The sequence below is a fragment of the Hetaerina americana genome, unplaced genomic scaffold, assembly GCF_022747635.1.
Source record: "Hetaerina americana unplaced genomic scaffold, ioHetAmer1.1.p SCAF_8, whole genome shotgun sequence".
In the NCBI taxonomy this organism is placed as follows: Eukaryota; Metazoa; Arthropoda; class Insecta; order Odonata; family Calopterygidae; genus Hetaerina; species Hetaerina americana.
This window is the reverse complement of record NW_027287427.1, coordinates 46,894,678-46,912,118: the sequence shown is the minus strand read 5'-3', so window position 1 is coordinate 46,912,118 and position 17,441 is coordinate 46,894,678. Positions and strand designations below refer to the sequence as shown.

At 37.8% G+C, this 17,441-nt stretch overlaps 1 long non-coding RNA gene across 1 annotated transcript in view; it reads left to right on the top strand.

The window, feature by feature from the left end:
• LOC139697815 (uncharacterized) overlaps positions 1-17,441 on the top strand; it is a 984,864-nt gene that overhangs the window by 456,920 nt on the left and 510,503 nt on the right. The window contains exon 5 of the long non-coding RNA XR_011702819.1: positions 8,964-9,042. This is a non-coding gene — a long non-coding RNA (uncharacterized lncRNA). The remainder of the gene's footprint in view (positions 1-8,963; positions 9,043-17,441) is intronic.

Below are 17,441 nucleotides of genomic sequence, written 5' to 3'. Positions count from 1 at the left end.
CTAGTTCACTTCCTACCCCGCTCAGGATCGTCGATGACTCCCTCGCTCCCCCACTCCCTATTGAGAGATCCCTAACACGTCGTTATCGGCGACGGTGCACTTACCGGGAGTCAACTGACCAAATAGGAAAGAGGGAGGGGGGGGGACGAATGATCTTGGGAGCGGGCGCCGCGCGACGGCTTCACTCGTGAAAGGACTGTCTGGTCGGGCGAAGGATCGCTTCCCAAATAGGTACGCGAGATAGGAAGGTGAAGAAACCCAATGAGTTCCTGAGCCCTGCGATAAAAAATCATTGGGTAATAGATGAGTTAAGGAATTACATATTGTCCAAGTTGATGGAAAGGAGTCGTGGTATATTGGTGTGATTTTATAAAAAAAGTTTTATTAACCCATAATATTTTAATATCCTGTGGCCCTCTATTCTCCCCGACCCAATAACCTGTTTCCCACTAACTAATTTTATTCTTTGCGGATATCATTGTATGACACGTGCACGTGTCCCTAGGTAAATTTCTTAGGACCTTCATATTTTCCTTAATACGCCCTTACAAATTCTTCCAAAGGGATTGCCTCAAGGTGGGCCCAATTCATTAAGTCTATGTCCCATTTTGCTTCTTCTTTAGTTCTTCGTTCTTCACTCTCCCTAACCAGTGAGTCTCAAGCATCAGACAACTTACAAAACCAATTTCAAAGCTTCTATTTTCCTCTGATCTTATTTTCTTTGGGTCCATATATGTGATCCATCCGTATAGTTCACAGAAACATGAAAACCAAACAGATGCACTTTCGATTAAACAAACTCTTATTAATTGTTGGTAATTATATTTTTATAAGTATTCTTTTGATCAGGAGTAGCAGAAGGTTATGGTCCTTAGAAAACTTGAATATGTGCTGTTATGGATTTTCCAAGAACTTCTGCTCTGCATAAATATTTTTTCACTCTCCGCTATTTATTTCTTCGCATAGATCTTCATACTTCGTACTCTTCGTCATTCTTTCTAATATTTTATCCATCTTCCTCCCTCTGGCCCACTTCTTTTCGTTTCTAGTTCGCTTTTAGTTCTGCTTTACTAATGTATGTTTTTCATCATTTATGTTAACTTCTCAAAATCCTCCAGAGACCATCCGGTTTCCTTGAATGCCAAATTTTGGAAATAGAACACTGCAGTATAGATAACAAAAACACCACGATTCCAGATTTAATATTTATGGAAGAGCATAGTTTCGACACTGTTTGGCATCATGAGATGAAACTCAGTGGCGAAGTGGTGGTCATCAATAAATATCAATTGTGGAATTTATGTTTCTTTTATCTATACAATCGAGGAATCCCACCGGGTTACGGCTCAAACAGTGTCATAAAAATCTTACTAGAAATATTACGAAGTGGTAAAGTGTATTAGAAAATGTGGCAATTTTATTGCATAATCATAAATAGGCATGTACAAGCATAAGTTATATTTATAATTCAATTACGAGAATTAATACGATTTCCATGGAAAATTTCGTCGAAAAGGTCTAGACATGAACGAAGATGCAATTGAAATTGGCGTCCAAAGATAATAAAATTAAAAATAAACAATTTCTAACAAAGGTTATTTTATTTAACCTGGAACGGCGGCAAAGATAACTTAGGCCTCCCGCAAAATTGGAATTTACGTGGAATTCGTTAAATTGGAAATGCTTTCCTTAATTACTTCTTGAATACAATTGTCGATATAGAATAATTGTCATGAAATACTCAGCATTAAACTAAAACGTATACAGATAAACTATTAGCTATGCCTTTATTTACCTAAATTGGCGAATGTTCCCACTTTCAACACCAAATACCATATTCAAATTGCATGCGACGTATCTTCGTACCCCTAGTGTTCTATTTTGGGACAATAGTTAAACGCAAAAGGTTTTGACTAAAAAATTAAGTTTTTCAACCTATTTTCCTCGTAGCTTATTCACTATACAGTGAAATATTGATGAGATGACTATCACAGTAGTTTTTTCAACGTCTTTCTAACTGAAAAAATAATTCATTTTAATGCAATTACCTTCATAAGGTGATAGCACATTATTATTATTAGCTTTATTCAATTGATTAGATTGCTCTTCCAAATAGAGCGCAAATTCAAGCCACGTATCTCCAACACATGTAATTATGGGTCACTCGGCATTCTTCAAACCAATATTTTTCATTTTTACCCTGATTGTTCCCTGTGCCAAGTATGCAAAGCTCAATCGTGATTGATTGCCGCAATTACACCAAAGATTGAAAGTAGTTACTCGTGCATCCCTCTCACAAGAATATACCAATGCTAATCATCCGTTTTTCGTATGACACGAATCACTCTCACACGTGGAATACCACAAATATTTTGAATTTTTATCCATACTTTTCATGCATCAAAAGTCATCAGCCGGCCTGGGTGGCGGCTTCGATTCCCGCCTAAGTGGATTTTCCTCCACCTAGGGCTTGGGTGTTTGTGATTGTCTTAACTGTAATAATTAGGGGTTAGGTGGAAGAAGGAACAATAAAGTCTCAATCTCACCCCAATAAAGTTGTTAAATAAGTAAACAAAAATAAATAAATAAATCGTGTAATTGGTTTGTTGAACCATACTGTACCTATCTTATAAACTTTCTCCTTATTTATTGATAATTTTTCGCTTTCACGCATCCCAATCAGGATGTTTTTTTGTTTAGTAATTTCATTAAGTTATTCTTTAATATCCGTGTTCTCCAATCCAACTGAAAGGAAGTCGTGTAAAATTAGTCCATTTTTTTAAGCGTTTTTGATCGAGGCTTTTTATATATATTTTTTCTCCAACATTTTGCAAGGCTTCATCTTCAGTCACTCAATCCACCCTTCATGTCTTCATCGATTAACTCTTTCCTTCCACAGCTATCTGTAGCAAGACAGCGCTTAGTCAAAATGTTTTAAGACCTGTCTACTCTATCACAGCGCAGTACATTCATTTGACTAATTTCATCTTCCTACTTTCATCTTCGCATAAATTCTTAGGCATTCTCTCGATCGGTTTTTTATATCATTTCCAATCGGCAACACTTATTTTTTTCCATTGTCTTATTTTCCCTATTGCTTCTATCGCTCATCATTCCAATCCACGGGAAAATAAATTGGATACATTTTATGTATGAATTATAAGTTCCCATAATTTCGAAGCTTACCTCTTTATGATTCGCACAGAACCAGGTGCCTTTGTACCACGACTAATACTGTTTTCTCTATAGCTCGTGATTTCTTTTTTCATTTTCAGTGTTTATTTATGGGTAGTCTATTGGAAGAGATAGGTTTTAGATGGCTCCAATACCTAAGCTGCGTCAAATTTCCAAGCCTCGCCGGTGCATAGCATATGTATCCGTTGTCTCAGGCGTAACTTTACGGAATTCGCACAACATATTAAAAGAAAGAAGTAACTTTATAATTTCACACACACACACTTTATTAAAAACACCACCTCGGCTTTGATGTTGAGCGTCATCACCAGGTGACCCGATGATCACCTGACGATGACATCCTAAGTCGAAACCTATGCAGGTCTTGTTCTGAATAAAGTGCGTGTGTGTGAAATTATAAAGTTACTTCTTTCTTTCGATGCAACATATCTAAATAGTCTAAAACCTGCTTTAATATAAAGGCATTCTTAAAATCCACATACTTCCTACCTTTCTTAACACATCATCGCCAATCAATATCTCCCACATCCACATTTTTGCTTCCTCTGGTTTTCCCCCAATAATCTTCTATCCTGACCAGCCTTGCCTATCACAACTAACTCGATTGTTTTTCTACGCGTCCAATTCAATTTCTCCCCACTTAATCCACACCCGCATTTAAAAATCGGCCAGTCTACGCTTACCCTCTTACCTCAACGACCAAGTTTCCGCGACGTACAATCATACGTACGCTCCATGTTAAAGTTATTTCATCGTGATATAAAAAAATCACTGGAGTGCTGTATCTTTTGAAGTAAGTTTACTAGATAAAAACCCCCGCGAGCTGCGGGAGTGGCATAAAGGATGCCTCTAACAGTGAGGAAGAGACCGCAATAACGATGGGAGAAGCGGGGATGAGGAGATCAGAGGGAGGAGGGTGGAGAACGGATTCGTTTTGCAATGGGAGGCGATCCCGGAGTTCTCCATGCATCAGGTCCACTCATCCAGAGATGAAGAGTGAGAGAGGTAAAGGGGTGAGGGAGTGAGGGAAGCTACCCTCCGCGAAAGAACTCCGCTTCCATATCGGCAAAGCGGAACTCGTAAGGGCCGTCTTCCGATTTTGGAGGCTGAGAAGTTCGACTCATCCTTTTTTTCCGCCGTCACAGAGAGGACCGCGGAAAAATTCCGATCAGAGTTCCTCGATGACTCCCAAATGAATACCACTCCCCATTGTCCAAGTTCAAGTGCTTCGGTTTCCTTAATCCTCGATCGCTTTCAAACACTTAAAATACTTCTCCTGTATCGCAGAATCCCCCACTTGAAACGTCTCCCGCGTTGGGCGTCTTTGCGCCTGCTCGCCGGGGAGAAAATTTTGAAACATTGATGCCAGAGATGCTCGCTGCATGTGAATGAGCTATTGCCGAACTTTATGTCTCGAAAAATTGTTGAGAGCTGATGTGGTATTTGGATTTGTAAACTATTATTTAACATTAATATTACGTATTAACTAGCTTACATTATTTGCGAGGCATCAAACATTACTGTTAATTCTAGGCCTATAATCAATTTATGTAACCCATTCAAGCTTAAAATAGGATGATGAAATAACAAACAAGCTAAAATTAAATTTAATAACATTCTTACATCAGTAAACGCACAAGTTTGGTAAAAAAATGAAATGATATACTATTCCCCTAGACTTATCATTACATGAAGCACTCGCTTATATGGTTCGAGAGAAGAACTTGTTATATCTGTGATTTTTCTGTGAATTTAAGATCTCTGAGCTAGGCGTAACTCCAGATTTAGTTTACCCTCCACTACGCGTGCATCATATTTGCGCCAAATTTATTACCTCAAACTGAGTTTTTTCCTTCTAAGAATATATTTTTTGTTTTCATACTTCCCTTAAAAGTCCTAACTCAAGATCCATGTGCCTCAAAGTGGGATCGCGTCTCTTAAAGAAAGAAAAACTATTAGCAACTAGTGTATAGGTGGAACAAACTACCATTTCAAAAGATTTTCAAAACTGAAATTAAATGCTTAAATGCAGAACACATTACGCTCTATCAAGAAAAAAAAACAGTTCACGGATTCTGGGAGAACCGGCGAAACGTTTCCATCACATTAACTGTCATTAGAATGTTTCTATTATTTTATCGCTCCCTGTCCTTTCAATATGCCTTTTGCCCGAAAATTCCCGGCTTAATGAAACATTCTGCAAAATGAATAGAAGCTAATGAATGTCGATTTCTAAAGCATAGCCATTATTATTTCAATACTATTGTCACAATATGTATCATTTGGGCTGAATTTTTGCTGATAATGCATGACCTTGGCTAATTAAGGATTTGAGAATGACAAAACTATCATTATTAATATTCTACTCGTTATAAATAGATTTTAGTCGGACCATTAGTCCTGCTATACTATACTTCAGTGGAGCTTAGCCCTTCTAGGTAGCGTTTATCATTTTAGTAATTTGCATTGCATTGATTCATTTTTCAGCTCATACTCCTATGCACTTGTACAGTCTCTCTGATTCCACTCAGGCAATCAATCTAAAATGCCTATTATTTTCCTCTTTTGCAGGGCAATTTCGTATTTAAACAGTACGTATGTAAATAAAATTAAGCTTTTCTTGGTGAAAAATTGTTGGGAATTAATAGAATGGCTCTCATTATTATTGCAAAGGCTGGGATGGTAGACAATGGAGACTAGATGTTGTATGCATAGCTTAGACTTTCACAAAAATCTTCAAAAAATCACGTCTAACGATTATAGAGAAAGAATGATCCCAGCACCGGAATACGCTGGTATTGGAGGCCGCAGTGATAAGTGAATGGAATTGACTGCACAATCGATCGATGTGAGGAATCATGTTTCCCATGCTAAATTCGTTACTACAAAAGTAAAAAAAATAATGGAAAACAACTTTAACTTTTGTAATGATATCGATCAGTAACCACTATGTACTCCACTGTACATAACCACCCCTAACGCCTGCTTTTGTGGCAGTTTTGGAAGATAGTAGTCGTAAGGGCAAAAATACAATTTACACCTCAGGTATTTTTGGTGAGATAGCTAATTTTTAAGAGTGGGATGGCACATAGATCTTATGGTGTCTTTCCTTGTAGTTGAAATGCATGTCTACAGGGAATACATGTCCTGTGTCAATTTCTATCGCGGAAAAATTGAGAAATACGAGTATTTTTAAGTTATGTACCCATATTATATTAAAAATTTATATCGTATGCTGCTGGAAGAAAACACGAACTAGATAGAAACGCACTGGAAGGCGTTTAACGGAATTATTCAAAACGTTCTCAAAGAATGGATCGAGTAGCAAATCGATCGCCTAACATCCTGTAAGCAATCTTCGATCACGACGACCGCGCTTTTTCGAATGACTGACGAATCCGGAATACCTCGGACGGTGATGGGTTGGCTGGCTCCTTTGTTACACCACTGGACTCGCCTTTTACCCTGCACGCTTCCCCCATACCGCCGGGTCTCCCACTCCCTTCCCCTGCACCTGCTTATTGTTTCAACCCCCATCTTTGACTTTTACCCTGATCCCCCCATCCCGTCCCACCCCTCCCCCGCCCCGGTACCCCTTTTATCCTTCCCTCCCGAGCTCCTTGATTGGCTACTCTGTATTCTCCCCGTTGCCGAGGTAGTTATGGACTTGAGAACCGTCCTATTAAGGATCCCCCTGCAATGGGAAGACGACTCGCCACGGCTCCATCCATCTCTCTCTCTCTCTAAAAGTCTTTCTCGGTTATCCCTTATTATCACGGACGCTCTTTAACTCATCCGATCACGAACATGGTATCTTACCGCATTTCTAACATTCGCTCCTCGGGATTCCTTTCTTTTTTGATTTACGTCCTTCAACGACCACTCCGTCCTGCTTTTAATTGTCAATAAGCCCGAGTAGGTTCGTTTTCTCCGAAGCCGTCTTCATTACTTTAGCCACGTGATTACACGCCGAAACAAAACTTGTCCCCCTCCCTACCGCCGATCTCTATCCCGCGCTACTCATAGCACGAGCACAAGTCTGCCGGCACCAATTACATATCAGCACACAATGGCTCCCAAGCATGGTACTGCTGTCTCGAATGTCATTCGTATTTACTCCCACAATTGTTATTTTCTTTTTATCTCTCTCCTGATTCCATTTCTCATTTCATTTGACGACGGAATAAAGTTATATTTTGCGTCGTAAAAAAGAAATGATTACCGTCGGTAGACGTCAATACTAGGATTGATACGGCGCACTCCTTCATTTCGACCTTTCCATCGGCCGAACTCTTCCATGTCTTCATATTTATTTGCTTTTCCGTCTGACGTTGTCCCGTAAGCCATCCGTGTCTTTCATTTTGGTTCGTGTATTTCAATTTTCTTTCTGAAATCGTCTTCTGCTAGCTATTGTGTCCCCACATGCGTATCTCATCTTTATCCAACTGTTTCCAATTGACTTATTCCTTCCTTATTATATTTGTCGATCTTCAGTAAAACTATGTTTCCATTACCTCACATATTTTCCCCGCCAGTACCACCAACCATATCTTGCATATGACGCAAGTATGTTTAATTTTGTCGTCATAAAGTGGCTAATAAATTTTGGATATATTTTCTGATAGTTAAAAGCCTGATTTTATTTGAGCTACTCTTTTGAAAATACCATTCTTGATTTTTCAATTAACTCTGAATCTCCTACCCAAGTAACGAAAATCTTACTACACTAACGCTTACATCCAATTGAAAGGAAACATCCGCAATGTCAATTATCTATCCATCTTCGATACGGACTATTTATTTTTCATCTAACGAGAGACGCATTAAATAAAAAAACACAATCAAAGCATACTATGGTACGATCAGCATGAAAAGTATGCTGTGAATTAGAGGTAGGTTTTGTACAGCTCATAAAAACTACTAATTTTCTTGGATTTTTTCCCTGCCCTTAATTCGAAATAGTCCTACTTCCATTTCTTCATCAATTCTTCACAGTCTTCGAAACCCTTATGCTGTCTAATAAGTACATTATATTCCATCCCTTCCCCGATTGCTTAACATTTTCCCTAATACTACGGCGTTCAGAGTAATTGCACCTACTTCGAAATCTCACCTCTATCCACTTTTAGTGCTTTCTCATAATTTCTCCAAGCAACTACCTCTCTTATGCCGTCACTTTAACCTTCGCCTATTTCTCTATCCTATTTATTTACCTCTTCTTCCCCACATGAAGGCCTCCATGCCATCGTTCCCCTCAACTTTGCAATTGCATATTTCGCCATCGATATTCTTTTCCTGATTCCCCGAGCTATTATCCCCCAATTTTCTCAAAAATGCTACCAAAATATGTAAACTGTTCCACCTGCTCTTTTATAAGTGGATATAATCCAAAAGAAAAGGAATAATTTGAATTATGTATTCATAATCTCCCCATATTCATCATGTTTCGTTTTCAAACGTATCAATCCATGTATTAGAAGCCCATTTCCATCCATTTGAAATTTAATGAAGAATTCAGCATAAAAAGCTGTCCTTTCCTCGCCTCAAACTTTAATTGTAGTTTTTTTTTAATTGATTATCTTTGTCTCTCCACGTATGCACATCTTGCACTGCAAAATGAAGGATTTGCAAATGATGGTTCTTGTTTACTAGTATGTATTCATGCGGCCCTTTATGACGCAAAATATTCTATATCGTGCATCTTCAAATAATTGTATGATGTAGTTTATCATTTATTCTCACACCGATGTATTTTTTGTTCTTTACAGGTGCTATTGGCGTGGTAATTAACGCATCGTGAAACATCGAGATATCGAAAGACCTCGCTTGGGACATCTTTACACTGCGGTAAGTGGACGACCGACAGCTGATTGAGAGTGAACGTTAATATTTCTCGTAGTTTGTCATTAATTTCCGTATTCTATAACGGAAAAAATAGCGAAATAAGTTGCATGACGCTCGAGCTCTTTCAGCCACATTTTTTTCAATCTGTGTACCCTAACCATTGCATTTAACCCATACCGTTAGGGGATCTGTCGTTAATATCAAAATTTTATTATCTCTAATTTTTTTTCTTCTTCCTTATTTATATTTTGATCATTTTTTCCCATTCTATGCAAGCTAGAAATGAAAAGCACTGAGACTGTATGCGATCCTTTTTCTTGTTCGGAAATTCCGTTGCGAAATTAAAGTTCAGAATTCAGTTTAATTGTCTTTGTTCCAAGTCGTTAGAAGCGGGCTTAATATTAATCGCCACCAAAGACTTATATACTCAGAAATTAAAGTGAAAGCTGCCTAGCCAAAGACTAAACAGTAACCGGGTCGGGTGGTTGATATACGAGTCTTATTCAATTGGAGCGTTTATACCAACTATCCCCAAATACAGCCAAAAGGAAATTTAGAGACATCCACCATAATAATTTTCCTAGGCATAGGTTTTCTTCTGACGTCTGAAATCACTTTCCCTTTCGTTTTATATGCCCTGGCCTTCCATATTTCGCTTATTATCACACACCCTCAGTGCGCACATAATGCCCTCAACATACAGAGGCTATATTCGCTTATTGGAGGAAAATAATGGTGTTGTCATAATAACTCATGAAGTCACTCTCGACTAAGAAATAAATAAGTAACTGGTAACAAAGTATAATCTTAGAGTATATCCTTTCAAACCTGTGCCATCTATGTGCACCTTGGCATTCATTCCTCTCAGTCCCCTTTATCATCAGTTAAAGATCGCAGACTATTTAATTGGAACGTCCTGTAATTGATTCAATCGTGTGCTGCGTAGAGGAGCTAGATTTGTAAAATGTTGCAATGATAAACTTAGCAGCGTATCCAAAATATAAGAGCAGCTAGACTGGGAATCACTCACGGTGCGAAGGTTAAATTACAGATAGAAGCTCTTGCATAAATTGGAAGGAGGTCTCTTCAGTAGTGATGTTGAAAATGTATTATTACCCACATTGTGCTACGGTAGGAGAGATCAGGTTAACAAAGTTAGAGAGATTAAGTGTAGAACAGATAGATTTCAGATGTAATTTTTTCCACGAACGATATGGGATCATAATACCATTGTTCGACCGCGGTAGGGTCATGTTCGGGTAAAATTATTCTGGTGTGTGTTCACCCCCTGCCACACACCCTGACGGTGGCTTGCAGAGTATATATAAATAAAATGATAAAAAAATAAGTAATGTACAGCCAAAAGGTCTGCCATCTTCAACGAGATTACTCAATATAAAACACCCTTCTTTTGGCCAGATAACCCTTAATATCCCTCGTCCCTCTCAACTTTTTCCTCGACTGCTTATGCGTATCGATCCTTGCTATTCCTTTGGCAAGCTGGCGTTCTACTTACTCGGAATTAGTTTTATGTCAAATTATCTACAGCCGGGAGATAGGCCTGCTGTGCTTCGATTTATTCCGTATCCCCGACGCATTTGCACACACGGTTTGCGGCGAGAGATCCGGAGGATCATGAATGTCTGCCTCGGTCAGTCATAAGCGGTATGCGGCGGTAATGTTCGATGGAACAGTTGTGAAATTTCCCTACCAACCATGATTGGGAAGGTGAGTAGGCACTAGTCCATTAGAAAGCACTCAGTAGTTGTAGTGAGATGATACTTTTCCATCACGAACAAACCTGGCAGGGATGTTAAAGACATTTGTAATATCAAAATCTATTTGTGAAATCCATTGACTTCACCCTCCTAATATTTTTGAGTTTTCTTTTTCTACCTCCATAGCATGAGCGTATATTGCACCACCTAACGTGAGCAAATAGTTCACTGACAAAGTCAATCGGGAATGGGATTCGATCCCGCAACCTTTGCATTGCCAAATCTGAAGGATGTCGACTTGACTAGCGTGGTCGTTCTAGTTTTGCTATTCAGGTATTTCCATCGCGCATTCTTTCGCACTCTAATATTTCGGCGTACAAGAAAAAGTCATCGGTAATGTACATTTATTATCGCCGCGACGATTTTTTAATGAAATAAAATGTATGCCCAAATTTAATTTTTCTCCCATGTTTACAATACGTCCAAATGTTTAGAGTGTCCCGAGGGTGATTTAAAAAAATACCTTATGAAATACAATAAACAATGTGCTGACAGTGTATACTGGGAGTACCTATGCTTGGTGATCGATGAAAAGAAATTTGGGAAAAGGTTTTAATTTATGCTATAAAAAATTAGAAGTATTCTTTGATACCACGTATTAGTATCGAAAAAGTTTCGTCACTCTCTTCCATCTATCATTTCTTGTTTGCCTTGATAACTATGGTAAAGTTACAAATGTAAATTTAGAACATGAAATTTAATTGTAATGTAAAAATTTAAAAAGATTCAACTCTCATTAATCCGACTGTTTCTACCTTAGAAATTATTTTATTCTAGCATTTAATCCTCTTTGTCATTGTTCCCAGTCTATGTCTTGGAGAATTTAAATGGCACATATCATCTTTCTACGAATGTTTTAAACGGATATTTCAACATTAGACAGCATACGTTTTGCATTCATATTCACAAACAACTCTTTATTCCAATACTCGGTTTCGAAAGAAGCATTGCATAATCATGTGTGGTGACTGATGATCACCTTGTTATATTGAAACCAGGTAGTGAAATAATGAGTTGTTAGTAAAATCGAATCCAAAATGTATTCCATCCATTGTTTGGAATTTTCATACACTAAAGGGTAAGTATTTCAATCATATTATGTTATATCATCAATCATACATTAAAAACACCAAACGTCTTCCTTTCGTATAAGTGCCTTGCTGCCATGAATGAAACTTTATCTACCCCATTCAATAAATTATACGTGCACTCTAAATGAGTGGTCTAACAATGACAATATGATATAATAATTATTTAAATTAGTTTCACATTTAACAAAATGTGCATTTATTATTTCATATATGACGTTCTCTCGGTGACGCGAAGCACTGGAATATATATATATATATATATATATATATATATATATATATATATATACTACCTTGATCAAAAAGTTCCCGGAATAACCACCGTGTGGCGCTCCCATCGTTCCGATTTGAGTTCTGTTTTTTTTGTTAAATTGGTACATCTGTTGTTGATATTCCCTTTAAATCTTAGTGCCATAACTTGACATTTGCAAAAGTTACGTAGCCAAGAGTACATCTATCTCTGTGTGTGTTGGCGATTTTTTACAATTTCAGAAATGGATTTAAATTTGCAACAACGAACTTGTATTAAATTTTGCGTAAAAAACGGATTTAGTGGCGCACGGACGTTGGAAATGTTGGAAAAGTGTTTCGGCAACGATTCTCTAAAAAAAACGGTCGTTTACCAGTGGCACGAGCGGTTCAGAAGTGGTCGTGAGTCAATCGAAGATGATGAACGCAGTGGCAGACCATCGACATCGAAAGTCGGTGAAAAAATTGATAAAGTAAAAGAAATGTTGGTCAATAACCGCAAATTAACCATCAGAGAAATAGCGGAGGACTTGAACATTGCCTATGGATCCGCCCAAGACATTGTGGTTAATGATTTGGGTTTCCGTCGTGTAGCATGCCAAAAGACCTCAATTTCATGCAAAAAAGAGACCGTGTTGACGTCGCAAAAGACATGATTTGCGAGGCTGAATCCGATCCCACATTCATCAAAAGGATCATTACTGGAGACGAGACGTGGGTTTATGAGTACGACACGCAATCCAGACATCAGGCAAGTGAATGGCGTTCACCAAATGAGCCGAGACCAAAAAAACCACGTCGTTTTCAGTCAAAAAAGAAGGCAATGCTGACGGTTTTCATGGATTACAACGGTGTAGTGCATCATGAATTTTTGCCAGAAGGCCAGACAGTAAACAAAGAGTATTATTTGGGCGTTATGAGACGTTTGCGTGAAGCAATTCGCCGAAAGAGACCAGAAATGTGGGCAGAAAACTCGTGGATTTTGCACCATGATAACGCACCGTCGCACAGTGCTATCATTATTCGTAATTTTTTGACGAAAAATGCAACAAATACCATCCAACAGCCACCGAATTCACCTGATTTGGCTCCCTGTGACTTCTTTCTGTTCAATCGAGTTAAAAAACCATTACGGGGAACGCGTTTTAGCAGCCGAGAGGAAGTAATGGAAAAATCGCAGGAAGCACTGATGGACATACCGAAAACCGAATATAAAAAATGTTTCGAGGATTGGATCAAGCGCTGGCATAAGTGTGTTGCAGTCGATGGGGATTACTTTGAAGGGGACAATATAGATTTAGATGAATAAACTTGTATTTTTAATTTTCTGAATAAATTCCGGGAAATTTTTGATCAAGGTAGTATATATATATATATATATATAAATATTGAATAGTATGCATTTTCACCTTGCCCTTTGCTAAAAACTTCAATACATGTGATTTATTCTTATTTCTACGATACCTATCTTTTAGAAAATTAGCTCTAAATATTCAACACAATATTACTTCTAACAAAAAAAATGTAATTTCTATTGAAACGTTTAATCATAAATGAAACAATTGAAGCTTCATATTTCACGAAAGCCTTTTTTTCCGCCACTAGCGTGTTTATGAGCTCCCTTCTATGCAATTAAATGAAACATTAAAAATACTCAGTAAAGCCAACTTTTTTCGATGACACGTTAACAAGTTAAATACGTAGATACATTTGAGACGAAGAGTTTCCATTCGTATCACAAAATATAAAATATTTGTTGATGAAATTGACTGAGGCGTTCACCCAGTGTTGGCAGAAGGGATTGAGCAGTGAGATGTTATTGAGATCACTTAGAGGCCTCTGAGTCAAGCGGAAGGGATAAAATGAGCCTATATAAGTTGATGAACGCCTTTAACATACTAGAGAGGTAGATGGTAGTCGTCAATGAAAGGATTAATTCACGTCACTCCTCCACCAGTATTCGTTGCATAGAGTCTGCTCTGTAAGAGGAGAAACGATGTGTAACTTACAACCTGTACGAAAAAATCATTTTTGACTGCAGAAGTATTTAACCATAGCCTTTTTTAAACATTCAGCCGCATTTTTTTATAGAATTTTCTTTCGCGTCGGACATTTTAAGTGGTCGAATTGCTTGTAGCACATTTTCGTGGTTACGAGAAGTATTAATGTAATAATATAACACCCATAATTACATGTTAATGTCCCCGCCAATCGAAATATGGCATATCTATTCTTTTTTAACTAATTATGACCATGGTCGAACTAAGTGTTATAAATGCTGTTATTGTTCTTGTTTATGGAATAATAGTTTGTACATCCGCAATATTATTTTCAAGATGAGGCAGAAATGGGAGGTATGAATAACTCCCACATAATATCCTTTTCCATTACTCGCTACATTCCTTTGCGTAATGGAAACATAAGAGGAGAAACCATGAACCTAATTTCAAATGTTAGTATTATGTTATCCCTAACATAAGTTAAGCTTTACTTACGTAATGGAAATATGTAAGAGAAATTACGCACATAATTATGTGCAAAGTTATTATGTTAATCCTGAATTAAGTTTATTTGCTCTCAGCACTTAGTGATTTATATTCGAATCGTTAACATAGTGAAGTTTCACTCTGAGTGATTGATTTTTGAAGCATTAGAAGCTATCCTTTTCCCTGCCAATATTTCAATTCCTTCGTAGTACCTTTTGCTTACGTCATCCAATTTCAGCCTGTCATTATTCATTCTAGTCCGTCTTCAATAATTTGGGGACGGACTAGGGTCGTATAAATTTGCAGAAGAGTTTGTTTCCAACATTAATGGTCTTCATCAAATCATGATCTCTCTGGATGTGTTCAATTAATTTCCTCCATCTTGTAACCGCCTTCCATAAGCTTGTCTCTTCACACATACTTCGAAGTACTTAATTTGTCACTTCTGGTTCAATTCATTTAATTTTCATTATAATTATAGATAAACATGTTTCCTGAACTTAACTTACACATGGATCACTCTCTCCATAACAATCAGTCATGGGAAATGACAAACTCAGCATAGAATAATTTAACAGCATTGGGAAAGATTGGAATGTCTAGAAGAAGAACATTGGGTCCAACTTGCTACGATTCTGTCTGCAGATATTTCTCTTCGTCCACTCTCTACTCACGAGAAAGGATATGAGGGAGGTTGGAAGAGACCACATCTACTTCTTTGGAAATAAAACCTTTTGCGGTCGTGATGATCTTATAGGGGGTCATAACCCCTTTCGGATCTGACACGAGCGGGAACTTGATGATTTACTCCGACCCCATTTGTTAAGCCGGTTTCTCCTCCTTTCTCTTTCCCCCGGCAATCTGTCATTTCACCGGATTTCTTATTCCCTTCTTCTATCCCCCCCTCCTCTTCCTCCTTATAATATTACAAATTTATTTTCCTTCCATGTCATTGACTTTTACATCATGCCACTGCAATCCTTCTAACCTTTGAAGCATTGAGTTTGCTCATAATTCTATGAAACCATATCCAGGAGTAATACGTATATGTGTTAATCCCTGGTTATACTATATAAGTGGATTGCGCTTCACACGATAAATGCGTTTTGCGGATTCATGCTGCTCGAATCTTAGGAATTCTAGTGCCGAAAAAGGGGAGTGACATGAAAGAGAAAGCAAAGGCTTTATATGAACGAGTATATTAAGGTTCACTTCCACTAAAGGGTCACGGATTCCGTTTTGCTTTTGCAACTATCATTACATCATTGACCTCTTAGATTCATTCGTCATGAAACCATAAGCCTCCTAGAAATACTCGTAGTTTGTATTAGCCTTTCAAGTCATCTTATTACCATACATTCTCTTAAACTCTGCAGAATTCCTTGCGCTCAAATATTTCTTGTTTGGCTCCACCCCATGGACCCGTGTAAATTTGGATAGCCTTGTGATTATTGAGATGTGATCTAAAATTTACTGCATATTCCCGCATTGATCTTGGCCAAATACTTCCCTTGACTTAGCCATCCCAGATAATGACGATGTTTTGATTAATTAATCCATTCATCCTAAAGGAATTTTGTAGATTAGGATTTTTGCGGATTCAAAATCTGGAAAGAAATAAATTTGGGGCATGTTAGAGCAAAGACAAAAAACTAACCTATTTATTTTATTATAATTCCCAATAAATTCAAAATTCTGCGGCCACTGATGCATTCACTCCATTTCTCTCTTAAATATTCTCTCGTTGACGCGGTACCTTTGAACAGAGTGGAAGCTTCCCCACCTTCCAAGCACGCGAATTACACGAGTGTTGCTTTGAAAGTGGAGTATTTACTGCGTCAAAGTTACACATATTTCAAGCGTTAGTGGATCTAGAAAACATTCAAGGGGGATCTTTTCATGCACGAGAAAATAAATTTATGAACTTTTTTCCTGAGAAGAATTTTTCCTACTGCTTTTCATAATTCTCTTCGTCATTCTTCTTCTTTCGTGATTCTTTTCTCATCCTTATCGAAAGTTTCATTAAAAGGCTTTTCGTGATAAATGTGAAGCTAGTCACACTTATTCATAGCCCGCAACGCACCCTAAAGCAGATAATTTATGCTCTGTATACATTAGGTTTAGTATGTGGAGGAATTAGGTTGGGCATTAGCCCCTATATTCATGGATATGGCCGACAAGATAGACTTTTAGAAAAGTACCTTAGTTTACTTGCAACACCGAGGGTATTATTATGGTACTAAAATTATATTAGATCACCGTGATTAAATAATATGTAGAAATAGACACCGTCACGGACGACTTCAAATACTCTCTCTTCCTTCGCACGATATACTATCATAACAACATCGGCCCCAAGCTTCAGTGTATATTTAATTAAATACAAACTTTCTGAGCTAATATATACATGTATTCACGGGCATATTGTGCAAGCCTAATCTCCAATTTCAAATGCCCTTAGGGTGGCTGGCGTGGTATTTTTTGGATGTAAGTATTCAAAATCAGGTCGAATGAATAAGTAATATTTATTTGGAGTAATATTACAGTTTAAATGTTCTCTGAGGGGGGCATGAGGGTGCCATGAAAACCGTTCACCCCGTTAGCTCCACCTCTGGTTCAGCGACACTTGGCGAGGGCTTAACTAGTCATCAAGCTGACCTTTTGAAAAGTGAGTGCTACTGAGTTGTGTTTGCTGAACGAAAGAAACGGTAAAACTAGGAAATGATCGACGATCAATTGACTATTAACGGTCCTTGTTGGAACTTAAGCGTGCCTTTAGTCACATTTTTCCCCGGACC